Here is a 6,055-nt window from a genome sequence, read left to right on the forward strand (position 1 = left end):
TGGTCTTCCGTCCGAAGTGGGAGGGGGTCTCCTAGCCACCAGCAATCTGCCGCCCTCTCGCCCTCCTGGGCTAGGAAGGGAGGGAGGGAGGAAAGAAGGAAGGTGATAGGAATGAGAAGGAAGGAGGGGAGGGAGGGAGGGAGGGAGGAAGGAAGGAAGGAAAGACGGAAGGTCATACGAATGAGAAGGAGGGAGGGAGGGAGGAGGGAGGTTGGAAGGAAAGAAAGGGTGGTAGGAATGAGGAGGGAGAGTGGAAGGAAGGAGGATGGAAGGAAAGAAAGAAGGTGCTAGGAATGAGAAGGAAGTGGGGAAGGAAGGAAGGAAGGTGGTAGGAATAAGAAGGAGGGAGGGAGGGAGGAAGGAGGGAGGCAGGTGTTCTGACCCAGCCTTCTCAAGCAATGAGTAACCACTTACTACTGAGTAAAAGACCCCCTTTTTAAACCAGGGCAGGAAGAGTCCTTTGCCAGAACCAGGTTTGTGGGGAGGAAGGATAGCTCTGTGTCTGAGGTGGCAGCTGAGTCTCCCTGCTGGGAAGTAACAGGGAGTGAACTGGGACCTTTTCTGCTCTGCTGAAGCACTGAAGGCCTTGTGGAAATCTGGAGTTCTCCGGAGAGCAGAGACGGTTCCTGCCCTGCTTCAGAAGAGGGAAAAAGGATTCCTTTGGGACGAATTATTGTGGTTTTGTCCATCCAAAGGGGTTTGTTTTACGTGTGAGGGTTGCGCATTGCTTGTGAAGGCTGGGGCAGAACTCCTCTCCCTCCTCCTCCTCCTCCTCCTCCTCTTGGGAAACCCCACTCCTTGCTAACACTGATGACATTATCTAGTTGGGTCATGAAATGTCTGCAAGAAAACCACCAAGCTCAAAGAATCCCCTCCCTTCTAACACTGACGAGAAAAGGGAGACCAATGACTTGATGGGGTTTGTTTATTTATATATATTTTGTGGACAGTGTATTGACTGGGTCAAATCTTGTTTAACACGCTCTAAAAGGAAGCCTTCTCACGAGTTCAATCAAACTTCTCGAACTCGCTGTAAAAGAGGCTCTCTTTTACAGCGTTTCCCTGGACACAATGGCGAGAAATGTGACAGAGCTGGAAAGGTAAGACCTTCGTCCCGCTTCTCACCCGCCCTACCTGCCACCCCCAAATTGCATCCTTAAAGGGGGTGGGTAGTTAAGCAAGGGGCAGGAGCCCTGCCATGCCTGGGGGGGGGGAGAAGAGCCGGCAAGGGGAGCCACGTTTTGGTCCACGCATCTTGCTTCTTCCCCGCCCACCTGCCACCCCTCTTGATAAAGAAACAGCGGGGAAGAGAAGCAGCCAGGCTGCTGTTACCATTGGGGTGGGGTGGGACGTGTTGGGCCGCTTGGCTGGTACAGAGAACAGGGAGGGGAGGGCATGTCCCTCCCCTTTCCCCCCTCTGGCCTTGCCGCCTCAACTCATTTTGGTTGTGCGGCAAGCAACCAGAGGAAATGGCGGGACCGGCTGTGCATGTGTGTAAGTAGTTGGTGGAAGGGCTTATTTTGCAGGGGTGGCTTCAGGGGTGAAATGCTCCTGGTTCGGACCGGATCGCATGATCCGGTAGCGATGGGAGCAGATAGTTCGGAGAACCGGTAGCAAAAATCCCTGGCCCCCACACTGCCTACCCCTCGTTGTTCCTCTTCTCTGCCCCTCAAGCTCTCGGTGGTGATATAGTGTTGCTGTTGGTCTGCAACACGTATTTGTTGTCCTAGGTTCCCTGTTGATGTTGTCCTGGGTTCCCGCAGGAACGAATCTCAGCCCTCGCTGAGACAATTTAGGAGGTCCTCGCAAGGACGAAAGAAGCCGAATAAAAGACACCACACCAGAAGTTTTTCAAGATGAGAGAGCACGAAGAAAGGGGTTGTTAAAAAGCTCCCCCTTAGATCGCAACAGTCTCTTTTATTATGCAGTTTTAGCAGGGAGGGGTAACTACAGCAAGGAGGGAATTAGCATATAGAAACTTAGCTATACCAATCAGCGAGCGTTTAGAGTATACGTATTAGCAAAATACCACGTGGTTCTCAGGAAATCATACATTTTACCTGAATAGAAACCTAACTCAGGGAAAGCAAAACTATGCATCTAACTCAGGGAAAGGTAGGGCCCAAATCAGGAGAGCAAAACTATGCATCTAACTCAGGGAAAGGTTAGAATAGAAACCTAATTCAGGGAAAGACTATTAATCATGTCTGTCATGTAGCACTGAAAAAAGTCAAGTCAAGTTCTCCCGGCTGTGAGGCCTAAGAAAACCTGAACCAATGATATATCCATATGTCCTCTGTTTTTATTTTTAAGATGGGTAAATGATATATCCATATGTCCTCTGTTTTTATTTTTAAGATGGGTAATATTCTTCTAAAGCTATGACATCCCAGTGGATCCCCCTCCGGGAGACCCGCAGGAGTCAGTACACTTTTCAAAGGAATGGTTCCCGATTCAGAGTCTTCATCAGCCTCAGAGGCTAATTCTAAAAGAGGTTGTTTATATTCATTTTCAACAGTGTTCCTTAGCAAGAGGACATCATCTCCAATACTGTTTAGTCGTTGTTTCAAGAATGCTAGAACTCTCCCATGACACATGGGCCAATTGTACATGCAAGGAGCAACAAAATCAGAGGACCAGCTAGGGCAGAGAGGAGGGTGGTCAACCAGGAGAGAGATTAAACATTCCCTGATACCACGTGTGGGATTGAGAACGCTTTTTCTATCTTTCAATCGGGTATTTAATTCTGCCATAGAGTCAAGCACAACACCAGAACTTTCAGTGTAAAACAACATTCTTCTTTCAAAGCTACACACAGACCGCCCTGTTTTAAGAATAGCAAGTCCAAACCCTTCTATTTTGTAACACAACTCGGAGAGAGAGGTCAGGGAATTTTGAGGGCAACCATAGATTGCTCAATGCGTTTGAGATCAGCATCTATTTCAATACTGAGCTCATGGATGTTTTTGTCAGCCACAACCATTCCTGCGATTCCAGTTGCAGCACCAGTGGCTCCTAGGCCCAGGAGAAGGGCCAAAGTCATAGTAGTAACCACCTCCCGCTTGGTTCGTGGAAGGTATTGGGGTGTTTCTATGCAGAAAAGAACTCATTATTGGAAAAAACAGACATTTTAGGGAGAAGATAAACCTGAATGCAAAAAGCGTGTTTTGTGTGTAAAATGTCTCCACTGACACACGCAGTAGCACCCGTAGAGCAGGCCCAAATAGAGCCATTGGAAGGAATAAAAAACTGACCATTTAAACGCTTTGGAAAGATCTGCAGTTGATAGAGTAGTGTATTATAGTCCACCCTCCAGTGTCAAGTCCTAGCCTTCCTTTGGACAAGTATATTGTGCAGGAAGTATAGGCATCCGAGGAGGCATTGATACAATAGTGAGAAAAGTTAGAGGGTACATACCCAAGGCAACAACCTTGACCTTCAATTGAGGATACCGTTATAGAAGAGTTAGACCACCTGCAACCGTATCTGAGGTGCTATTGGTAAAAGGTAGGCGGAACCTATGGCCTCATAAAAGGGGTTGAGAAGACAGACACAGCCAACATCTACTATCATTGTTAGAAAGTACGGGCTGCCACAAGGGCATCATGCGCAGAGGAGACCAAGGACACCAATGGATTGTTGCTTTTAATGAAGGGCTGTAAAAAGGGCGAATTGACTTGTTTGTTTGGGCCCACAGGTGGGGATGTTTCTAAGGACATGGTAAGACGAATTATGAATATATTTCCTGGATGTCTGTATTCGAATTATCGCTCGACCTTCCCCCATCTTTTCCCTTTAAGCCATTCAGTAATCGGAAGACTCCTTCCATGAGATGTAAAAGTAACAGTCATAGGATTGAGGCGAACGCCGCAGCAGGCCCAATTGAGCAGGAATTCCAAGGCAAATTGTTATCAGGGCCTAGTATAGCTTTGATATAGTCAGTAGTATAGGAGCAGTCCACCAAATCTTTCCGTTGACACACATTGCCAGGACTTGCAATACCAATCAGAGATGGTCCCACATTCATCTAGGTGGGAGAGATCAGTAAGATGTCCTGGGCAGATATACAGGCCTGGACCAACTGTCCAGACGTCCCGAGGGGAAGGATCACATTTTGTTTTATGTTTAAATCCATGGGCGCCACCAGCATTTCAGCAAAGTCAAAGTAGAGTGCAGGAAACCAAGGCCACAGAGTTCGATTAGAGATGGAATGAAGGACGCCTTGGAAGTCCAAAATAGTCCAAGTATAATTGGACGATGCAGGTTCTGCTGTGCTCGGATAAGGAGCGCGAACGGAGAGCTGCAGGGGTAGAAACGTGGGAAGAGGGCAAGGAGCGAAATATGCCAGAGGAGAAATGGGTAGCAGAGAGAAGGGAAATTTTCATGTACATTTAGGAAGAGAGGAAGAGGCATTAGAGACAGAAGAGGCAAGAGAGATCAGGGATAGGATCAGGAGGATCTTCATCTTTCTTTTTTGGTTGATTGAGATGACAGGGGCGAACACAGCGAGCCGGAACCCACAGGACTCGATCAGGCAATTGAACTGCAGCGTAGCCTTTTCCCCAGGTAATCAATTGAGCTGGACCTTTCCAAGCTGGATCCGGAAGATGCCTATAATATACCAGAGGATGAGAAGAGGGGAGGGGAGGAGCGGAAAAATGTCTCGAGGCAGCAGTGGAGGCAGGAGATCCGGTTAGATTAAGAAAATTCAATGAATACAAGCAAACATTTAATACATTTTGCAACGCCGGGAGTGTCGGGGGGCTGATGCCTTTTGACCCCAAGTGTCTCTCCAAGGCCTGTTTAAGAGTCACATTCGCTCTCTATAATGGCCTGGCCCTGGCTATTGAAAGGAATGCCGAATTTATGGATTATTGACCAGCGATGGCAAAATTGTGCAAAGGCAGAGCTCGATAGGCTGGTCCATTGTCAGTTTTTAGAGTTGTTGGACATCCCAACGTTACGAAAGTCCGAATACAATGATTAATTACTTGTTTTGCGGTTTCACCCCTTTGCAAGGTTGCCATGATGAAACCTGAATATGTATAAAGGATGGATATTGAGTTACATCCATTTGCCATAGTTGACAGGCCACTGTTCCTCTGGGGTTGACCCCCATCGGAAGAGAGTTACCTTGGCGGCTGCAAGTAGGGCATTGATGTATGATCAGATGCCTCAGCAGCCGTGAAGCCAAATTGTTTCATGAGCGCCTTTTTGTTTTGATGAAAATAGGAGTGACTGTCCCAAGGAGAGACAGGAGAAAGTGTCAAAAGAGAGGAGGCAGAGGCCGCAGCGTCTGCTACATAACAAAATAGGGATGTGTACGTTTGTAAATGAGAGACTGTAAAGTTGTGAAAAGAGAAGTGAGATTAGAATCAAGAGAAGGGGACAAGTAAGATTGAAAAATAGTTTTTACTATTTGAGTAGACTGTCTAAGATGAGGTTGAAAGGTACTATGTGGAAGACAGAGAAAAAGACAATCAATCAATAAAAACCCAACTCCCACCCTTTTTATTCATGTGTGGAAGTTGGTCACTAACAAATCCATGCTATCAAAAACTTCCAAAAACAAACCACAACCTTCTAACTTATCACATCCTATAACTTTCTAACTCATCTCTGAAATAGTTCCTAAAACAGGGCACATATTGTGCTGCTAAAAAAGAAAAAGAAACAATACAAACAGCAAATAAGGGTGAGTCAGTTTGTGTGGAAAACCTAAATGCATTTTCCAAAAAACAGATTTACGCTTAAAAAAAATGCATCCATACATAAGAAGATAGCCATGTGTCTGAAATGCTGTAGGGTTTCCTGCCTGAGCAGGGGGTTGGACTAGAAGACCTCCAAGGGTCCCTTCCAACTCTTATTATGTATGTTAACAGCTGCAAAAATACAAAGCTAAATGAAACATTTTTAGTCAACTCAGTGCTTTGAAAACATTTATAAAGGTATAGGTTTAATCAGGCAGGTTAAACCTCAAAAAGTTCCAGAAAAGATAAAAATGAAAATTAAAAGCAAAACCAAAATTGTATGCATGATTAAAAATTAAAATCAA

The sequence above is a fragment of the Ahaetulla prasina genome, chromosome 1 (assembly GCF_028640845.1).
Source record: "Ahaetulla prasina isolate Xishuangbanna chromosome 1, ASM2864084v1, whole genome shotgun sequence".
NCBI lineage: Eukaryota > Metazoa > Chordata > Lepidosauria > Squamata > Colubridae > Ahaetulla > Ahaetulla prasina.